This window comes from Chinchilla lanigera, unplaced genomic scaffold, assembly GCF_000276665.1.
Source record: "Chinchilla lanigera isolate Chin_1 unplaced genomic scaffold, ChiLan1.0 scaffold00046, whole genome shotgun sequence".
NCBI lineage: Eukaryota > Metazoa > Chordata > Mammalia > Rodentia > Chinchillidae > Chinchilla > Chinchilla lanigera.
This window is the reverse complement of record NW_004955447.1, coordinates 5,108,562-5,131,146: the sequence shown is the minus strand read 5'-3', so window position 1 is coordinate 5,131,146 and position 22,585 is coordinate 5,108,562. Positions and strand designations below refer to the sequence as shown.

Genomic DNA, 22,585 nt, shown 5'->3' with positions numbered 1-22,585 from the left:
CCGCTTCCTACTCTGGAGCTATAGTATTTTGACGGAACAAAATCAGGATTCTTTACTCACTGCAGATTTGGATTGAGCACCGGGTTTATATCCAGCCTCAGTAAATGTTTTTCTTTATGTTTCTAATCAGACTGAAAATTAACTTTGTTGCAAGACATTACATATCATTTGTCATTCCTCAGAATAATATAGGTGGTTTTTACCATATGTTCTTTCATGTTTACCGTTTTCACAATTAAAATAATATTAGACTTAGTTTAAAATTTAATACTGAATTGTATGAGCAGGTGGTAGTTTTAAAGGTAGAAATATATTCCATTTCTTTTTAACTTCTTTGTATATTTCAACAAATATGAAAATAGGACTTTCCACTTTTGTTTGGACTTTATCCATGCCTTGCATAGACGCAAGCCTAGCTAATTTAAAGCCCTGGAAGTGGTGACGCGAAGTGGAGGACACGTGCCCTTAGGAGCATCCTCAGATGCTCTCACGGGCGGAGCGCGTGGGGGACAGCACGAGTGACAACACGTTCTGTACTTAGGATGTGCCAGCCTTGGGTTTCAAGGGCCCTTCCGAGGACGCAGTGAACACAAAGTTCATCTCCACCGTTTTCAGCTTGAAAGTTTCTAGCTTTGTTCTCCCAGGTGTCTAGACATCTTGTGAGGGTGACTCAGCTGCCGAATCTCAGCAGGAGACTTCGTGTTTTCCTTTCTCTTTACACCCTTGCTTTCCTTGAGACTCATTTTAAAAGGAAGCTTCTCCAAGCAGCTTTACTTCTTGTCCACTTTGCATGTCATTCCTGGCTTTCTGTACCCTGCCAGTCATCATTCTTGATGTCAGACAACCAGTACCTGGTAATATTCACTTGCTCAGGATGAATGTATTAAAATTTTTCTCTCTCAAATTTTTTTCAGTTAAATGAACTAGAGTGATTTAGTACTAAGATGTAAAATTAATGCCTGTCACAGATAAAGATTTAGATAATATGCCCTTTTATTCTAAGAGATATTAGAAAATAAGAACATTCAGTATGATAGACCATTTCTATGTTATAGATACTTTGGTGGAAGTGTATCTTATGTGCCCTCTTGTTAGTGACCTCTTTTAATGTACGATCTTACTACTATTTATACTTACTTAAAACATCTGGACAGTGTCTAATGCGTGGTATATTATGTAGTAACAAATATTTCAAAGTCTAAACTGAAGATTACACTTGAAAAATACTGAAGGAAGTATCATTTTCAGTATATTCTTGGCTTAATTGAAAGGCATTCTGAAATACTAATGGGTACAGTGTCCCACATCTTTTGGTAGACTTGATAACATTTCCCCTGTAACACAGTGAAGAATCAGGAAACACAGTTGTCCGAGGAGTCAAAAAATAGTGCACTGACTCTTATAGAATTAAAAAATCCCACTTTAATTCAGAGGCTATTTTTCTAATTTTATTTATAAACAACTGTAAACTATTTAAAGTAATTTTAAGAAGGTACAAAGAACCCCAACAAAGATGATAGGAAAAATGCAGAAGGGTTTCCTCTTCCTTGCAGCATTATTATTGTTAGCAGCATTTATTATTGCTTAATTTTTTGATGAAAGCCATTCCTTCTGGGGTAAGAAGGGATCTCATTGTTTTAATTTCCATTTCTCTAGTGACCAGAGATGTTGAATAATTTTTCATGTATTTATTGACCATTTGTATTTCTTCTGAGAAGTGTCTGTTCCTTGCGATAAGAGTGTTAAGTGAAATGAATCAGACACACAAGCTTAAATATCTCTTGGTTTCTCTTATATGAGAAACAGCAAATAAAAACAGCAAAATAAAAGGTAGGTAATAGGAGATAGGGATATAGATCTTCTGCAAAGAGAGATCGAGAGGTAGAGGGAGGTGAGAGGTAGGGGATGGGAAAGGGATGAAAAAAGAAGAAGATATGCCATGTACGTGTACTGACCCCCATGAGGAATGTGATCATTCTATTCTACAAACGTACTAACAAAAAAAAAAATTAAAGAGAATACAGAGAAAATAGAGGTGACAGCAAGGATTCTAGATGACACTAAGGGATGAAAAAGAAATAAAATATAAACAATAAATATGAGAACTCAAAACTCCAAATATTGGGGGTAATTTTGATGAAGGTACCAATATCCTTACATTTCCCAAAATGCAAACAAGGCACCAAAACATCCTCTGAATATTACTGTATATCCATAGTGATATCAGAGAAGTAGTATGTTTAAGAAAGATTTTTGTAAAAAAAAAAGGAAGTTAAGAACTTTTATATTAAAAAGAAAAAATGTAAACTATCCTATTTACCAATTTTGAAAGACTTATTTACAGGGAACTGAGGTGACCCGGGTGTTATAATACTTTAGAATATTTTCAGAAGCACTTTACTAATGACAAGATTTATAAAGGTGAAAATTTGTTCTTGAGAATAAAAGCACACTCAGGGCAATATGCCTTCTAAAAATGTCCTTAGAGTTTATCAGAGAATGATTTATTTGTTCACTTGCCTAAGGCATGTTACAATGAGGCCATTTCTTTTTTCAGGATCAAGCCACGTAAAAAGCATTTTATTTATTTTATTTTTCAGTGGTACATGTTTGCAGTACCTTGTGTTTACATTCCTTGTGGGGAGGTGGTACATGCACATAACACAGCTCAATTCCTTTATTCACCCCCTTCCACTTGCTTCCCAGCAGGAACAACACATTTCTGAAATAGCCTTGCAACTCCGGGGAGTCACCAGCCTCCTGCGTAGAGGGATTGCTGGACCCCAGACAATAGGAGTCAGCCACAGTCTATGCTGTGAAAAGGTGGGTGACTACAGAGGGCAAAGTCCCTGTACTTTTAACGGATGCCCTATGGTCAAGCAAGATCATGACCTGTCCTGAAAGATGACAGAACCAGCAGAGGCAAAACTAGAGGAGCTAAGAAGCCCGTCACATGGCTCCAAAAGTAACCCTGGAGTATCCTTAACTGGCCTTGAAAAAGATACGTAGATGGATTAACTTAATGTACCTTATTTTGACTTGATCTTAACTATCCACTATGAAAGTATAACAAAAATGGAATTATTAATAGTAACATAAAAACAGAGAGCTTGGCAGATAGAAAAAGGGGCTCCTAACACTGCACCGGATGTTACTGACAGTCTCCAGGAACTCCAGTAACATTTTTGGTTACAGCCACAAGAGGCTGTGATTTCCAGTCCCAACAGCTCTTCCAATAATGTGTCATCAGCCTCCCAGTGTACTATAATTGTTAGTTTATTGTACTTTCAAGGGCCCCTCGGGCAAAGATTTCACTTCTTATATAGGTCTACCTATAGGATAAAAATGCCTATGAATACTCTAGCTGCTAGGCTTTGTTACCTCTGTGGTATGAACTAACAGTCTGTTATTTACTTCAGATTGTATATGTTTATATTATCTAGACGTGGTCATCATAGTCTTCAAGTCCATAAAATGGAAGCCATCTAACTTTTGGAGTAACTACCACCAATATTCTACTTTAATTTTTTGGTCCCAGCTTGTTTAACATGTTTGTAAAGTGGATCTTAAGCAACAATGACTTGCTAATGCTCTGGTCCTTTTTTTGAGATTATCCAATGATAATGGTTCACCAAACAACAAAGCCCATTTTCCTATGTCTCCTTTAGATCGGTCAGAGTGAGACTTTGATCCCTGGTGAGGCAGGGTGAGTGACCCACCCACACCCTAACCCTGAAGCAGGTATAAGAAGACAAACTTGGCCCTTCTGCACCCTTTAAAAATAAAGGACAAAATCTCAGCGTGGGGTAGATGAAATAGGATGGAGGAAATAAGGATAGGTAAGAAGGAGACAAAGAAAATAATTTTAAAGTTTATGTTTTTAAGAAGACTGCATTTTCAGGACACAATTAAGTTTACCTCGGTTATTTGTATTCTTCTAGGCTTACTTATGCTTTTTAGGCTTGTTTATTTTTTTTTCCAGGCCCATCACCCCCAAATCCCTTAAAGATACTACAAGCACATAAATTACCTTAGCTGGTAAAGTAAATGGCAGAAACCTGACCTTAAAAGAAAAGATTCAAAGGTTTCAAAAATGTTTTAACAACGTATCAGCCATTTTAAATAAACAAAAAACAATAGAATGGGCCTGTGCCTTTCTTCTGTGAATTCGGCCATCCTTGCTCTTATAAAATGAGCCATTATCTTCCTACCTATGTGTGGCCATTGCTTTTCTCCTGTAAAATAAACCCAATCTTTACATAGATTCAGAAATTTTAGATTTCCATCGCCAAAAAAACCGTACAAATATTCCCAGCCCCAGACTAGCATGTGTTTTTCTCAAGGGCCTGCACTCTATTTTCTTTGCGTGTGTACTTTCAGTTCTGGCTAATAACCTCTTTATGCTTCTCAAAAAAAAGCCTCAAAACTAAACCAAACCAAACCAAATTCATCCAGCCAACCAACCAACCAAACAAATAACCAAACCAAACAACCAAACAAACAACCAAACCAAACAACCAACCAAACAAACAAATAAACCAACAAGCAACCCAAAGTGAGTGCTAGGCTAAGCTTCATTGTTCTTTTTGCAAAACTTTGATACTATCAAGATCATTAAATTTGTACACAGTGTCTTTTGTGTTATTCTTCTATTACTTCCATATAATTGAAGTTTTACTTTAATCATTTATAATTTGGAATGTCTAACATTTTTTCAAACCTATATAATTCACTAGGTTGAGTGTACCATTATACATAGGTCATTTTGTGGAGGAAGTCATTATTTTTAAAAAGAAATGATAGTCAAACCCTTAAGCATGCCTGTTAAAGTGATGAGCATTCAACTTTATAAGGAATTTCATTTAAAATCCCCACTTTACCTTATCAGGCATTTCTTTGCTTTTACAAGGACTGTTTTGGATTTTTTTCTCAGAGCTTCCAAGAGAGAGCCAGGGCACAGTTATCATTGCAGCTTTATAGTTATAGAAGCCTACTGTTATATTCCTGTCTAAGAACATGGCCTGATAGTTTACGGCGGTGATAGTCCAGTACAACATGATGTACAGTCAACTTGTTCGGTGTGTGAGACATCACTTTCTTTGCTTTTTCTTCCTTCTTCCTTCCCTCCCTGTTTTCCTCCCTTCTTCTGCTTTCCTTCTAGTCTTGTATTAAACTGAACTATAAAAACATTAAATATCACATGTTGTTCTGTTTTAATTGCTAATTTATAAGATAGTTTAATAAGATCATGTAAGCACTCATAAAACAATAAAAAGGGGACATTGTATAACTAATTTAACTACTGATATAATATATATAAATGTATATGTATATATGTAATGCACATAAACTTTGGGATTTGGGACTACATAATATTTTCTATTGAACTCAATAGAATTAAGTTAAATAATTTTCCATGTGAGAGATTTTCCAAGAAATAATTCTTTTATGGACAGGAAAACTATACTATTAAAGGTTATTCTAGGTTTTATGTTGAAAAGTGAATTTAAAAGTTATCTAGTTTGGAATTCATTGAGAAATCCTGAAGCTCTCGCTGAAGAATATCCTGCAGAAATACTGATTTTCTTAGTAATTTGGAAGTCAGAGGCATGGTTACCTTTCATGGGACTCAAGAGTAAGTGGAAAGTGAAGTTATATATTATATTAATTTTTAAAATAATTCAATCTTGTTTATAGTGGTACAACCAACCTAGTAAACTATATAGGTATGAAAAAATGTTAAGTATTCCAAATTGTGAATGATTTGCAACCTAAATCTGGAGATAATAATGTCTTCTGGGACCACTCATGTGCCGTCAGCCCTCAGTTGGGATTCTACAGGAGAGATACGCTCTAAAGCCCTGGGCAACCTTCTAATGAAATGAGTGAACTTCTTTCCTGTGCATGTCTGGTGATTTGGGTACTATATGCCTCATCTTTGGAAGAACTGAAAAGATGGTCACTATACCATTTTTAGGGCTTGATTCTCTTGTGGAGCCTTAGTTGTGTGTTTATATTCCCTCCTTATACATGGTTGTAAGCTGCAGCTTTGATATTATGAAATTCACTAATTCACCCAACAGCTATTTACTACTATGTACTGGCTATATCCCAGGCCCTGTGTATTTACCCTAACAAATATATGATTAAAACCTGTATGATGTGCTCTGAAGGACAAAGTGACCCTCCATGGGAGTTGTGTTTCTGACCTCAGCTGGGACTTTGGCCAAAACTTGTGATTGTGGACTGAGAAAGATAGGAGTTTGGGCTTGCAAGCCACAGGGAGAGCTTTTAGCTGTTCTTATTTAGCAACTTGCAGTCATTGTTTGATTTTACCCAATAATGACAGCATTCTATCCAATATACATCATGTGGTTTATACTTGAAAAGAAACATATTTGTGAGATAATGATCCTAAGTGTGCCTTTTCTTCAGTACGTACTAACTCAGGGTAAGGCTGAGTACAAGTATGCTTTTCATTGAGGGAGACGATATTCTCTTTCCTTTAGAGTTCCCCACAGTGTCCAAGAAGGCATTTGTATAATTACCTCATAATGTTTACTAAATTTAATATTTTATGATATCTCATCTTAGTAGTTCTGTTAGTTATACTATTACATGCTTTCTTCACTGATATTAAAACTGAGACAGAGTTCAAGAGGTTTGGATTTAAAATCAACTACAGATTTGATAAAAAGAAGGCAGACTTTTTTTCACTGAGAATTTTAAACTTGTAGTTTAGTACAGCCATTAATTCCAAACTGATTCATAAAAATAGTGTAGAGGTACACAGTGCAGCTACAGTCAGTTCAAGTTCAAGCCTTGGGTCTGTCTGTTGTTTGCTTTTTGACTTGGGATGAACAGTTATACTTCAGTGAACATTGCTTTTCTTTATCGTAAAGGAGATAACTAGATCAGAGGTTCCTAAGGTCTTTACCGACTCTAAAGCCTTGTAAATGTCTCATGTCCAGTGAACATGGTGTTATCATGCATTTGCTTGGGACTCAGAAGTCACTAACCTATTTCCACTGTTCATGATTTTGATACTGATGCAGGATAAATGACTTAATATGATGTTTGTTATAGAGAGTAAAACAACTAAGAGGAAAGTCTGTGAGATTTTGGTTTTTACTTTTATTAATGGTAATCTTTTTATAGAGTTTTGAAACAAAACTGTCTACATATTTGTTTTGAATTTTGTATTAGAATAAGCAAAAAATAATTAGTAAGGTAGAGTTTTGCTCAAATTTCCTAGGCTATGGTCAGTATTTAATGAGCAGTTATTTAATAAGTAAATAAGTAAAGCCCATAACAGATGATTTAAACATTTTATAGTTATGACTTAATATTATAATAACCAAAAATTATATAAAACAATTTTCTGGAGGTAGTTATTAAGTATAATTATTAAGAGCTAGAATATTATTAGATATTTTACATACCTTTTTATTTTCACAATAGCAATAATTTTCCTTTATCCGTGGTTTATTTCATTCTTAAGGCTTGTAAAATCTCCTTAAAGAGATTTTTTTTTTTTTTTTGGTTTTTTCTTTGGTACTGGGAACCGAACTCACGACTTTGCGCTTGCCAGGCAGGCGCTTTGCCGCTGAGCTAAATCCCCAGCCCTCCTTAAAGAGATTTACGGTCCTGCTTTGAATCCATGTAAACATATATGTCTATGAATCCTTGTGAATATATATCTATATCCCTAATATTAGGTTGTTGTGTGTACAAGTAAGTATTCAGTTATTAGAAGAATACCTATGATGGCTGGAAAAATATTCTTTTGAGATAAATGTATGATATGTGTCATATATATATATTTTGACACGTATATATTTACTGTATGCCGTGTACTATGCTAAGTGCTTAGATGTATGTGTTCATTTACTCTAAAAAAAAAAACCTTAAAAAACTTCAACCTGAAAGAAACTTACTCTGAAAGTATATGACACCATAATCTCCTTTCTAAAGATGAAGAAATGAAAACTCTGAGATAAAGGTGAGAGTCTTTCTTGGTGGGAGTCTAGGTGGAAGCCAAGGTGCTCTGATCAAACTAGTGCTTCGAGGTCATTCTTCCTTAGGAACATCCCCACTTCCTTCCCCTTCACCCTTAGCATAGCCTGAGCTTGCGGGGGGACTATTAATAGAAATAATAGCTTACATCTATCTAAGAAATTTCTGCATTCTTCCCTCCTGATAAAAACTCAAAATTTAATATTCGTATTAGTTGTGTTTTTAAAGTGCTAGATAATGTATTAGGCCTTTAAAGTCCTCACACTAATCATATGAAATATTTTTTATTATTATGCCCATTCTCATGATGAGATGGTTAAACGGAGGCCCAAAGTCAAACAGCTGATATATAGAAGTCCTAGAATCCAAATCCCAGTCCACTGAATAACAAAACCCATCACCCTGGCCACTGCTACTGGCGCCCTCTTCCAGGCATTATAACAAAGGATGCTGGTGCTGTTTTCAGCTATTCATCATAACTAGTGGCATGGCTAATGGTGTCTCAGCCATAGCTGGAGGAGGTGGTGACTTACCTTCCTCTATGTTAAGCAGGATGCATGAAAATGAAATTCACAGTCTTGACGTGTTTAGGTGCAGATGCTAAGTAACTCAACTAATGGGTCAGAGTGAAGAGGTCAGGGTACTCCATAAGGTGAAGTAACAGCAACTCTGCCTGCCTCCCTAAATTTCAGAGCTCCTTCCAGCCCAGATCCACTTTCGTGGTGACAGTGGATTTAAGAATTCACCTTGCATGTGTTCATGTGTGTATGCCTTGCATCGACTTGTCTCAGTGTGATTTGGGAGGACGGGTGTTGTCAGCCACGGGATTCGCTCCTGCTCTTGTGAAACCCAGTCAGGTTTACCAGGCAGCTCACTTCTGAGCTGAGGACCAGGGAGGGGAAGGGGAAGGGAGTTTCTAAACAACCTGCAAAGACTAAGACAATGCCAAAGCAGTCTGAATATAATGGGCCATACACAATAGTCACTTCTCTTCGTAAAATTGTAAGATGGCGTTGAAACAAAACCATTGAGAAAAAGCATATATCTGGAAGGAAGTCTGTTTTCTTGGCATTGTACATAGTGTTTTTAACGTTTGGAGGACTGTTGGGAATACAGTGAAGTTTCTTTAGTGTTCATGATTTTAGCAGATGAGTTTCTAAAAATCTTTCCTTGGGACAAATTCTCTACACACTGGAAGGCTGCTATATTTCTTTCTGTTTGTTCGAGTTCCCTACACAGAGGGTAAGCTGTGTGGGAAGGAAGGTTGTAAGAGAACATCTAATGACTGGAGGAGAATCGCATTTCAACAACAGGATGATCCCTCATCCAGGAGACGCACACTCAGATTTTGCTGTTTGATCTTTTGGAAGTTCCATGTAAATGTGTCTTGGCCTAGCTCCCCCACCCCAGATCTGTTAGTCCTTGCAGGGTGGTGATACCTTTCTGTCCATGGTCAAATTCGTAACAGAGAAATGCCAGCTCAGCCTGGCTTAGCCCAGCAGAGCAGGAAAGTGATAGCTCAGTGCCCTGTGGGCTACTCTTCCCGCTCTTCAGCGGCGAGCAGCCGAGACTCTTAGCTGGCCACGAGTAAGGATGGGTCAGGTGTGACTGAGAGAGACAAAGCCCATGAAAAGTACATCAAGAAGTAAGCCTGATGTTAAGGTGCCTCAAACAGTTCCGGAATTTAGTGATTTAGATTTCTGAGAGATCAGGAGAATTGAGGGTGGCATCATGCCCTCCAGAAGAAGCTGCAAGTTCAAGGATTGTTTTGTAGAATATGACTTGGGACCCTGAGTGCATTAATAGTGGATAAAAGCAGTTATCATTTTATATGAAATGATATTTAAAGAAAAGAATTAGATTTTCCTTTGTGTAACAAAACATTATATTCAAAATAAACTATGTAAATGATTCATATCATATATATTCTTACCTAAAAATTTAAATGAGGAAGAATCTATCAGTAATGACCCGGTTTGGCCCTTCAGCTTCTCACGTAAAATGGTTTCAATCCTTTCCCAAAATTTTGCTGCACTATTTGCATAAAAGGACTTAAATTTCACACAATATGTATTATCACTTTCCCTTTGGCATTGCTGCAAAACATAAACAAATTTTTCTTTTATTACTGAGCTTCTGTTGTTCTTAGTGGCAGGGATAGGGAGTTTCTAAACAAGTAGAAGGTAAGAGAATACCAAAGGGGAATGATTCTATCTTTTGCTAACTATCATAGTCCTTCCCAAGGTAGCAGAAGCAGCGCTCTGTGGACACAAAGTAACAGTGTGTAGAGTACGATTTAAATTGGGGGATGAATTTGTATTTTAGATCTTCTATTGCCAACTTCTTATTTTAATATTTTATTGTAAAGAGAATAAAAAAATTAAAATGATATAGAATTTCAAAATAGATGATAGGAAATCAACAATGGTTGCTATATTGCATATTGTTACCTTCAAAGTAGTTGTTCAGATTATCAGATATAAGCATGCAAAATTGATTTAAAAATAAGCATTAACTCTTCCTTTCAATAAACTAATAGAAATTAGTACTACAGTCATTTTAGCTATCTTCTGTGTGTGTGTGTGTGTGTGTGTGTGTATATATGTATATATATATATATATTTCCCTCTTCCTTCTTTCTTTTCTCCTTTACTTCATCCTAGTTGTTCTTTCCTTTTGAGCAATTTCTTTCCCTTTCACAATATCTATTGTACCTTTTGGGTTTTATTTACTCTTTCAGTTTCTTATACTATGGAGACAATATGATGTTTACACATGCAGGTCTGATTTATTTCACTTATGAGTATGGTCTCTACTTGCATCCATTTACCTATAAAAGCCTCGAGTTTATCTTTCTTTATAGCTGAGTAGTACTCCTTTATATAAAAATAGCACATCTACTATAGCAAGCTCTTTACCTAAGTTTCCTTCTTTCTCAAATGTGGATGATAATCATATTTTCTGGGTTATTATAAGGATCATTATAGAGTGTATGCACCTTCTGGATAGTAGATATAAAGATATTTTGAAGATCTCAGAATACTGAATAAAATTATTGTATGGATGTATTATAACTCCACTTAAGGACTCTGTAAGAAGGGCTAGTAGAAAATAATAACATGAAAAAGAGCTGGTAATGAGAGAAAAATTTATTATGTTGGTTTTCTTTTAATTGAGGAACATTTTGCAATATTAGTCTATTTGTCTTTTAATGTTTTGGAATCAAGACAAAGAAAAACTGTTACAGTAGACTTATTTTATTCATCATTATGACTTGAAGATACAAATGTATAAGCCAGAAATCAAATTTAATTATGTAATTAGTTTTTTTTTTTTTTTTTAAACAAGGTCTTGTTTTGCGGTTCAGCCTGGCCTTGAACTCACTATACAGTCCAGGCTGGCCTCAAACTCCCTGTGATCCTCCTGCCTCAGCCTCCTGAGTGCTGGGATTATAGGCATATACCACCACATTAGGTTTATATTTTAGAGGCAGTAGCCACTGCTGACTTGATGGAATGTTTATTCTGCTCTAGTCTGTCTTTTTATGCTCCTTTACCTCTTTCTAAGCATTTCCAGAATTTGTACATCTGAAAACCGAGAACTTGGAGTGCTGTGTAATTTAAGAAGATCCAAACACATCTACTTCCCAAATTTGTGAACAAAACATACAAGTCATGGCAAAGATCCATGTTTTTCTTTTCAATAATTTTTTATTGAAATGTTAAGGCTAAATTTCTGTGTCACACTTTATCAGTTTACAAAGTATAGATGTACCAGACATCCTTCCTCTTGGGGCATTATTTTTATTTCCTTTGTACAGTGTAGAGCCATTAATAATTTCACACTAATTTATTAAGTATTTTCATCTCTGCTTTTACATCTCACAGGTGAAATGTAGGACAACTCCTTTGTTGTTTATGGAAAGACAAGGACATAATTTTGTTTATTTTCTGCAAATGTCACTCTGAACTTTTCTCCTGGATCAAATAACAACCTGAAGCCAAACTAAATATAGACATATGAATCATTATTCCAATGCCATTAGAATTGAGGGATCCTCTTTACCATTGAAAACGTCAACCAAAGGTCATTTTTCTTTTAACTTTTCTCAATTCGCAAGATTCTGTTTAGTTTCGTCGACAGTGTACGCAATTCTTTGCCACAGGCAGTGTTGCTTTCCATTTCTACATCTTATATTTGTTAGTTCACTTAACAGGTGTGTCATAGCCCAAACAATATGCCACACAGAGCTCTAGGTGCCAGAGCTCCATCAGCATACGGACCACCAGGTTTCTGGTCACATGCTGTTTACGTTCTTGAGAGTGACAGCTTTGGGCAGGCCTCCTTGCACTGAGACCCTAACGATTAGAAGAAGTAAATCGTGCTAATCTGAGGAGGAATATAATGGGAAGAAGGAGCAAGCTAACAATTCCATTTGCTTTATTAACTCAGCTTTCTTCCTGACTACAGCCCTGTTCTTTCTTCTTGTGGAGCATTTGCTTTATAAAACTTTTGTTTTGTTTTTTATCCCGGTGTTGGGAACTGAACTCATGACCTCGTGCTTGCCAGGCAGGCGCTGTGCTGCTGAGCTAAATCCCCAGCCCCTGCTTTATAAAACTTGCAATTATAAATTCTTTGTTAGTTTCTTTGAAGTGTGTGTTCCTCTTTTAAGAACACTTGCCAATTTTAGAACCCTAAAAATGACAGTTCCAAGGGCCTGAAAGCAACATCGTCAAAATAGAACCATCAACCCCCGTTTCTGCAGAGGGTGGGAGCCCTGCTGGGCATCTGCTCCCAGGTGTAAGGTCAGGAGAAGCTTATTCTTTCTTTAGGAAAGCCAGTTAGTATGTAGATGGCTAAACTGTCCTTCTCAGCTCTGCTTTTGAAACGGGGCTACCTCTTGTTTCAGCAGGGTTAGGGCTTAGTTCTGGCCTTCTCCCTTCGTTGCAATAGCACTGTGTAAAGTCTTCCGAGTCTGTGTGACTGTCTCCAGCGCTGTCTTTGAAGGCTTTGTGATAGGATACCCTGCAGTGCATTTACTGGAAGAAGAGTAAAGCCAGGGTGGACATACAGTTGTGAGGGAGAACGACAAGGGCATGAGATGAGCTCTGGAGGGTGGTGTGTGTTACAGGAGGAGCTGGGCTTTCGGGCATGCATTGGGGCGGGGGGGGCATCAAGCAGGGCATGGCACACTTTTCCAGCTCTTGGCCACTACATGGAGAATGAATTATAGTTATGCAGGAGCAAAAGCTGGAGATCAGACAAATTAGTAATCTAGAGAGATCGCCTGGGGTCAAATTACAGCTTTATTATTTATTAAACGGGTCACCTTGGCAAGATACTTAACCTATCTTGGCTTTAGTTTATTCAGCTGTAAAATGTGAAACTAATAAACAGAAACCATATAGGATTATAACTAAATTAAATGAGTTCTAAGGAGATAGTGATTAAAAACAAACCAGGAATTACTTCAAAATAAACCAAGAAAATAAAGTACCATGTGTTATACTTTTAGGCATAAATGGATTTCAAATCATATTAACTTTCCTACGTGTGTTTGCAGCTGATATTTTTCCCTTCTACATTTACAAAAAAAATCACTTCTCATTTATATAACGTTTCACTCTATTAAATAATGTTACTCTGGAAAAGACATCTTTATGTTTATTTATTTATATTTTTATGGACACTGAAAACAATTATATCTCATATTTACTACAGCCACTGAGGTTTTTATTACAAATACTAAAGAACTTATTTTTGTTATGAACTTAATTTAATTTAAATACTTAATCCTAGTCTTAAATATATCCAGTCAGATTTTCTAATTGCATTTAAAAAATATTCCTAGAGTAGGGGACGGTAAAATTTAGGATTACAGGTATTGGTTTAATGCCATTCATATCCAAATTAGGTGTATTTTTAAAATGTTGGCAGTTGTAGGACATGCAAGTTGAGGTTTTTGGTAGAATTTCATGTAATTTTTTTCACAAGGCTATGGAATTACTGTATTTCAAGAGTGTCTTCCCTTGCGGGAATGATTTACTAACCTATTTTGAAAGTTATCTTTTGTTCCTGGAGAGACTTTCCCTTCCCTTAACAACACTAAAGAATAATTTAAAATATGACCTTAGTCTGTGTTTCTCTTCCTGAGTTAGTTATTTCACTCCTAGGGACGGGGGTTGAGGGGCTTCCAGAGGCTCAGATCCATCCCTGACTATTTGAACTTACTTGTCTGCCCACCAAGAGTTGAGAAAAGCCCATAAAATGGAAAACTTAAGATTATTTACAGTTTAGCTAAATTCTGAGCAACTACTTTAAAGATAATGATATGCAATATAATAACCATTGTTAATTTCTTACCATCTTGCTTTAAAATTCTGTATCATTTTTGTGTTTTTTATTAGTCTTTTAAATTAAAAAAAAAAAAGTTTAGCCAAATTGGGAGGGCAGTGAGTCTGCCACCACCCTCTAGCCCACAAAAGCAATGTAATTTATAGAAGGGGCACAGCAAAGCCAGGAAGCATGCATGTGTGGATTTAACCAGGCCCGGACACACCAGGGAGGCCAGGAAATGCTAAATATCTGGTTCTGTTGAAGCCACCTTGTAGCGGGGCTGGGAGTGGCAGTTTCTGTCCTCAGCATGAAAAAGCTGGAAAAATAGCTTCATTCTTTTTTTAAAAAGCCTAAGTTTTTTAAAAATTTATTTTAAAAATGAAGGAAAACATATTAACAAGCAGACATCCATTTACAAGATAGCATAAGAATAATACAAACAATACAAAGTTACAGACAAAGTTTTAGGAAATTAACAACGGTTGTTGTATTACATATTGATGTCTTCAAAGTGCTTTCTCAGGAAAACAGAGACATGCAAAATTGATCAAACAAGTAGTCATTCACGGTTTAAAAAGCCTAAGTTTTGAAGATTCATTTTAACCTCTTGGTTACACTAGGAAGCTTAATTCTTAGCTCCTGTATAGTATCAAGCACAGTATTTATCTGTAACATTTTAATGGTTAACGATGCTAATACTAAATAGCAAAGGGAAAGACAGCATGTCTAATCTACAAAAGGGGGCTGCAGTCCACATCACTGAGCATGTTAGAAAGACAAATCATAAAGTCCCTGAAAGAATCTCACTGCGAGGCAGAGCAAGTAATGGCTTCCTTGGTTTCTAACCCACACTCCAGTTTTTCTCTCTTCCGACTGTCACACTGTCTGCCTCAGTTGCTTGGTTAGCATCTAAGTAGCTGTTCTGCTGGGTTAGAAACTAGAAAGCCCCACACCTCGGGTATCTGCTTCAGACCTTGTTTTTCCCGTGACACATTAGCTGAAGACACTATAGCCAGTTTAATTATTTAATTGGTTTCTCCATTATTCATGAGAATAGAAATCATATTTTATTCATATTAAGACGTAGTATCGTCTGACAGAGCCCAGCACATCTCCTTGCCCATGAGTAAATAACACATGTTCTAAACACTGAATCCATTACCTGTATTATAAGCTTACACAGGGATTCTTCTGGGTATTATTTCCTGTTGGGTTTTCATGACCTAGCACAATGGGGATATCACAGGTGGCAAATAATTATGGAAAATTTAATGCTAACTGGGGTTTGGTATCTGTGTCTTGGTGGCAAACAAAACAAAACAAAACAAAACAAAAAACACATGCTGAATCACTCATGGACTTGATCTCCTTTTTTCTGGATGCTGGGTTTCTAGAGACACACCGTTTCTTTTTTCTGTATAAACTTTCCATGTACTAGATTCCTGTCCATTTGAGCTTATTTTTACTCCTGCCTACTTACGTCTAACCCTCTGCTCCTCAGTAATGTTTGGGCAAATATCTGGGCTGTTTGACACAGCTGTGAAATTTGATTTCTATGGGCCTAGAAACAGCGATGTGAGCAGTGAAGCTGTCGGGTACAAATGCACACGCACCGCACATACACACATACACACATGCACAGTGTGAGTTTTAGGAACTGCCGAAGCCTGCAGGGTCCCAGTTTCTGTCCACTGTTATGATGTGGGAATGTGGGCCCAGTGTTATCGCAGATTTTGATTTTTTCAATAGAATCTGAAATTTATTGTTTTAATGTGAAATTCTTCAACATTTACACTTAATCCATTTTGCAAGTCTGTGTACAAGTCAAAAAATACAACTGTAAACTAGGCCATTCTGCAAACAGCTTTCTGATCTTATCAGTTCTTTTTTATTTTGAAATGATACTCCAATTTAGAGTTGCTTTTTGACCTTGTGCTTTCAAATGAAAAGAAAACCTCTCGTTTAGCCTTCATCTAATACTCATAATCAGGTAGAAATCTTTGTTGGGGTATAATAAATTTTGAACAGCTTTGAAGTAGTTTTTTTTTTCATGTTTGAAGTGCTTGGGGTTTCCATACAGCCAGTTCAAACTTTTTTCAACCCTTCAATTGTTGCCAAGCAAAAAACATTCTGTTGAGTATGAGAAGAGGAATAGAAGGGCGAAACGCTACACCTGTCACTCTAATGTACACACCTTACTTGGACAACATGAGATTTGACATAGTGCCTTCTCAGTTTGCATTCATGAAATGTTTCATTTACCTATTAAAAAAGTAAAATAGATAATGACATATGCTTTCCTTTTTTAAGTTTTTATTTTTGTAAACTTCAAATATACAAACACAAATAGAATATTATAACGAACCAAGTAGCCTTCGTTCAGCTTGACCATTTATCAATGTATAGCTAACTCTGTTTAACTTCATGTCTTACACAAATTGAGTGATTCCTTAATATCACATAGTCAGTGTTCACATTTTTCCAGATTATCAGAAACAGTATGATAGGAAAGACTACTCACTTCTAAGAAGTGAATTCAAAAAACCAACTCACACTGATTGCCTTCCACATGCAAACTTTTACTGAATATCAGTGCAATGAAACTTAGTAGAAATGTCCTCAGAGGAGATGTTTCTATCCTTTTTCTTCTGCACAATGGCCAACTCCTATATTGCCTGCACTATAAAGTATTTTTCATATTTTTCAAGTATATGTTACTCACATGTATAAAATGTGGTGCCTTAATTACTTTCTCATTGCTGAGACGCAATACTTAGCATCCACAACTTCAAGGAAGAGAGGCTTATTTTGGTTCACAGTTTGTAGAATTTTCGGTCCTTGTTGGCTGGCTCCAGGGCAGGGTGGAATGGCAGAGGAAAAAGCGCTTGTGGCATGGTAGTGGGAAGCAGAAAAAGAGATCGAGGGAGGATTGGGGAAGAGATAGATCCAGGCCATGCCCCCGGGGACCCTCCTCCTCCATCCACGTTTCACCTCCCAATCACATTTAGCTATATGGATTATCCACTGGTGAGTGCCATGCTCCCATGGTCCGATCACCTTCCCAAAGCCGCATATACAATTGCATGAGGCTTTAGGGGAACAGCTAGATGTAAATCATAACATGTGGGGAGTAGGAATGTCTTAGAAAAATTTTATGTAAGAATCACTTTCTCAATGCTTTCTGCTCCAACTCTTCAATCTAATGGGTGGCTTCTTACAGCAGGACCTTACCACATCACTAGACAATAAATTAAACTCTCCATGGCTGTTGCTTTGAAAAGACAGGCCTCATAAAAAGCAATTTGTTGGAATTGACAAAGTGTTTAATTTATATTTCTTCTTCTGTTCCAAAGCAATTGGAATGTGCTAGGACATTCAATAAATATAGAATGCAACTACGAGTAAGGTAGATAAGAATCACATTTCTTGCTGATTCAATGGAGGAAAGAAATAAAAACCATACCAAGAAATAAATATATGATAACTTGAAATAGTACTAAGTAGTATGGAGAATATAATATATGAGGTGGATTGACTACTCTGAAAATAGAGTATTTAAGTGATCAAATAAGGTCCTTTGAAGAGATGACATTTGAGTGAGACCTAAAAGATGCAAAGTTGACAAGGAGCGATGAGCACAATTATCTAGATGGAGAGGTCAGCAGGTGTGAGAGCTCATCAAAATGAAATGGGTATATTTGAGGGATAAAAGCAAAATCATTGTGATTCAAGTTCCATGAGCAAGAGAAAAAGTGTTGAAGTTGAATTTTCCCAGTAGGCAGGGATGTGATTACAGAGGGTGTTTGTAGGGTAAGTAAGGAATTTGGTTGTTATTTCTAAATGTACTGCTTGTCAGGATGCTGAAAAGATGACAATGAAACTTAAATTCTATTTTTTCTTTCAATTCCAATTCCAGTGTATTTGCCTCTGTTAGGTTCAAATAGAATTGAGATTTATGAAAATTTAAGGAAGCAAGGAAATGATCAAGAACGTTTTCTCCCTTTGGTCAAGCGCGAACCCTAAGATTGGTCTGAGAGCCTTGTGCAAATAAAGAACCACAACAGGTCTTTGGAAAAGCTTGGCAAAAGGTATTTTCGGAAAACTAGGAAAGAGTGGACACTGGTTTTCTATGAAGCTTTCCATGGCTCCATGAACAACAGGAGGAGACTGCTAAGGGGGGACCCAAGTTTACTTGGACATGATGTTAGGCTTATGCAGTGGGCAGAAAGTAGGACCCAGAAGACTACCTCCTGGGGCTTTGCAGTGAGAGGCAGAACGCTTGTCCACCCAACTTCAGCCAGGAGAATTTAAGTACATCTTGTTTTCATCTTATTGGGCTACCTCCAGTAACATGAAAGTGGACCCAATAAGCCAACAAAGAAATATTATACCACAAATAAGGAAGTCGAGCAGGCAGAGATGATATAAAGCAGATTAGATGCTCATCAAAACACAACTGTTTGAGGAAACAGAAACCTGCACAACAATGGCAAAGAACCACACACACATAAGAATGCAGAGGCACAAGGGCAGAAAAAAGAGGCCACCAGGATGCCAAGAAACAAAAATTGCAAAAATTGCAAGATTAAATATTCAGTAGGTCAGTTTAAACAGATCATTGTCAGTTTTGAAATTAAATTTGTGGGTTGAAAGGCTAAATGGAATAAATACTTTAAAATATATCAAATGAAATAATAATGACATACTTTTATCAAAAAGTATGAGAGCAGCTTACTGCTGGGGACAAGTTCCCCAAGGGCCAAGCAAGAACTTGAAGCGCCGTGGAGGAGGCTCATGCATAGGAAGAGCACAGGAGCCCGTTAGAAGAGGTACACAGATACGCCAATCGTGCCAGGGCGGGTTGTCTTAAATTTTTGAAAAGCAGCTTGTCAACCTTTCTTAAAATTAAAGTTCTCATTGGATTTAGAAATCTTACACTAGATACTTGTCAAATTGGTGAGAATGTAGTAGAAAGATTTTTTTTTCAACTTTGATTGTATTAAGCAAAACCTGCACATGGGAAAAGAACTGAAAGGTTATGCCAAATCCATACTGAGGAATATTTTGAGATCATTGAATGACTATGTTAGACCTTTACATGGATATAGAGAAATGTTTATGAGGTATTACCATGAAAAACAATTTGTGTTAAACTGTATAACGAACCATTACACTGACAAACTACCTATATCTTTTTATGTTTGTGTTTGTGTTAATACAGTTAAGGAGGGAAATAAGGAAAGATGTGCATGGTGTTGTTAATATGGGCTATTTGAAGGTGGAATCAGAATATGTGTAAAGAGGGAGGAGGAATGGGAAAAGGCAAGCAAAAAGAGTCTATAAAAATGTGTTTTATAGGATTTGATACTATTTCCCTTTTTGTTTTGTATTTTCTTCTTATTGTTATATCTATATAAAGATGAGAAAACTGAAAGTCTTTGGAGAATTTTAAGCTGGTGATTTGATTTTCATTTTTAAAATACCCCTGTAGCTACTGTGTGGAGAATAGATCATGGGAAGATTAGGGTGAAAGCGAAGGAACAAGTTAGGAGGCGACTGCAGGAGTTTGGGAGAGGTGATAATGGCTGCAGTTAGTGAGAGGTGGACAGATTAAAGTTACATTTAGGTGCAGAATCAATAGAATGCACAGCTTTGTTGCTGGTGGGGATTACTCCTTTGCTAGGTTTTTAGGTTGAGCAAATGGATTGATTTTGGTGCTTTGATTGAGATTACTAAGCCTGGAAGGAAAGAATTTTGGGGGCAAAAAAGGAATTTTCTTTGGGAAGTTATCAGTGTAGCTGGTGTGCACTTAGTGAGCTTGGGTGTGGCAGTATGGAGGGAGGTGAGCAAGAGGAAAGAGGAGAAGAGGAGAGAGGAGATGGGGAGAATCTGGCATTTTCACTTGGCTCTGGACGGTGCGGAGGTGGCCTGAGAGATTTGCAGAGGATAAGGCACCAACAAAGGCAACCGGAAGAAATGGCTGGTTAAGAGGAAGAACATATGGAGAGGGAGATGCTACAGAACCCAGAGAAGAAAAGTTTGCAGGAGTGAAGGAAAATAATGGTGAGAATGATGTTAGCTGTGCTGGCCCTGTCCACTTCCTCTCCTGTTCTCATTTAATGCAGCCCCGCTCTGGTCCTGTTCTCTTCCCCCCATTGAACTACTCTTAGGGACTCTCTGCCAAATCTAATGATCTTCTTCCTCTTAATTAGATTTCTCGTTTTAATCATCTAGAGTTACTAACTCTTTTTTGTCTATTAATGGCATTATTTTGTTGTTGTAAGGCACATTACAATGTGGCTTGACTTTAGTTTTATTTTTATTTTGTCATTTCAGTAAGGTCGGAGGAGAGTAAGGGACAGATATTTATTGAAACAACACTTTTACCTTGAAAGTTGAGGTACAGCCACTTTCAAGGAATAGTTAATAAAATGTGGTGATTAGACAGTGGAGGAAAAGGAGACGAACTTGACTTTAAGACATACATGTTTCCTAACTGACTTTCTGAGAGGACAGACTGTCCTAATCTAGAACTGGGGTAATGGAAAAGGGTGTTTCCAGCTTCAAAGGTGACTGCTGAGATCCCAGCCCTTCTAGGGACATAGTGTTTAAAGGACAATGCACAGAAAAGAATGTCAACTTACCAAAGATACTATTTTTTTTTATTTAGGTCCTTGTATTCTTGAGAATACGGTTTTGCAAATTTGTTGTTATAGTCATTGTTGTTGACTTTAAAGCTGATGTGAGCGTAGAAAGGTGTCTTTCCTGGGAATGAGAGAAAAGAAGACATATTTTCACACCAATCAATGTGTGACTATTTCTATTCCATGGAAGGTATGTGAAATAGAATATGCTGAGGAAATCTCAGGTTACTTGATATTTAAACAGTCTTGATGCCCAGTGGTCATTGAAATTGCTTTGGTGAAGGAATGTTAATGAAATTGTAACCTCACTCAAAAACATATTTAAAAATCTAAATGTAAAACTTTAATTTACCAGCTTTCAAGTTCAGATAATCTGGAAACAGATACGTTATTATGAAAAGAAATTACATTATGGATAGTAATTATCTTACTCTTTGTGATAACCACAGATTACATCTAGATAAATGAGTAAGGCTACAGGGTTTATTGTTCGTGAAATACCCAGGAAATTAAAATGAATAAAGGAAAAGATAAAATAAGGCATAATTTGTAAGTATTGCACACTAAATAAATAGAATAAAAGAACCCCTTCGATTTAGAAAAGTAAAGCTAAGGATATAGGATGAGGGTTAGGTTGCATGTACTGTCTGAATGCATTTATATTAGTGCTGACTGAAATTTTCTTTTCTTTTACTAATTTTTCAGGTCCCATTATATCCCTCTGCTCTGTGGAATAAGTGGGGGCAGGGGAAGAAGGCAAAGGAGAGGACAAGGGAAGGGAAGGAAAGAGAAGAAAAGAGAGGAGAGAAGAAAGAAGAGCGTTTTGCAGTGTTCTGAGAGAGTTCTTCATCTCAGTGGCTGCAGTTAATTATTTGGAATCATCTTCTATGTCCTTTCACAAATAAAAATAACTGAAGTAACTCAAAGTGGAGTAAAATACTATCTTGAGGGATTAAATTGGCAAAGATGACCAAAACGAAAAATTTTTGTAGGATAGTTTGGTATATCATCAGAATCCTGAAATGTATTCTTACCTGTGTATTTAATAATTTTCCTTTTAGAGTTTATTTTGTGTCTAATGAGTAGTACACAAATCTATATATAAAAACTCTTTAAAATAACATCAAAAATAACTTCAGGTCTTAAAGTAGTAAATTAGCAATATAAATTATTGCCTATTTATGTAACAATCACTAAAATGTATTATCACTAAAATCATATTTCAGTGCCACAGGATGTATTTAGAACAATTCCAAAGAAATATAATTTTTGTGGTGACACATTTCTTTGCACAAACACTGCGTGACTTGTATCTTATTAGAAATATTGATTTCTGGTACCAAAAAAAAAAAAAAGGGTTACTCTAGAAATATCAGAGTTTTGACAGCAGGTTTTGAGATGAGGAGCACGAGGTGAGATTAGGTAACCGTAACTTGCGGGAACTGCTCAGTGACTTGCAAACTCTGCCAACTTGTAAAACCATTCTGCAGCTCCTGTGCGGTTAGCGCATCTGCACTGCGTGAGAAGGGCAGGAGGTAAGTTGAACGCTTCCCCGGCATCCAGGAGCAACAGCGCACTGTCCTGTTTAC

At 36.7% G+C, this 22,585-nt stretch overlaps 1 pseudogene; it reads right to left on the bottom strand.

Moving 5' to 3' along the window:
* Positions 1-22,585, bottom strand: part of LOC102012703 — a 41,147-nt pseudogene that overhangs the window by 13,263 nt on the left and 5,299 nt on the right.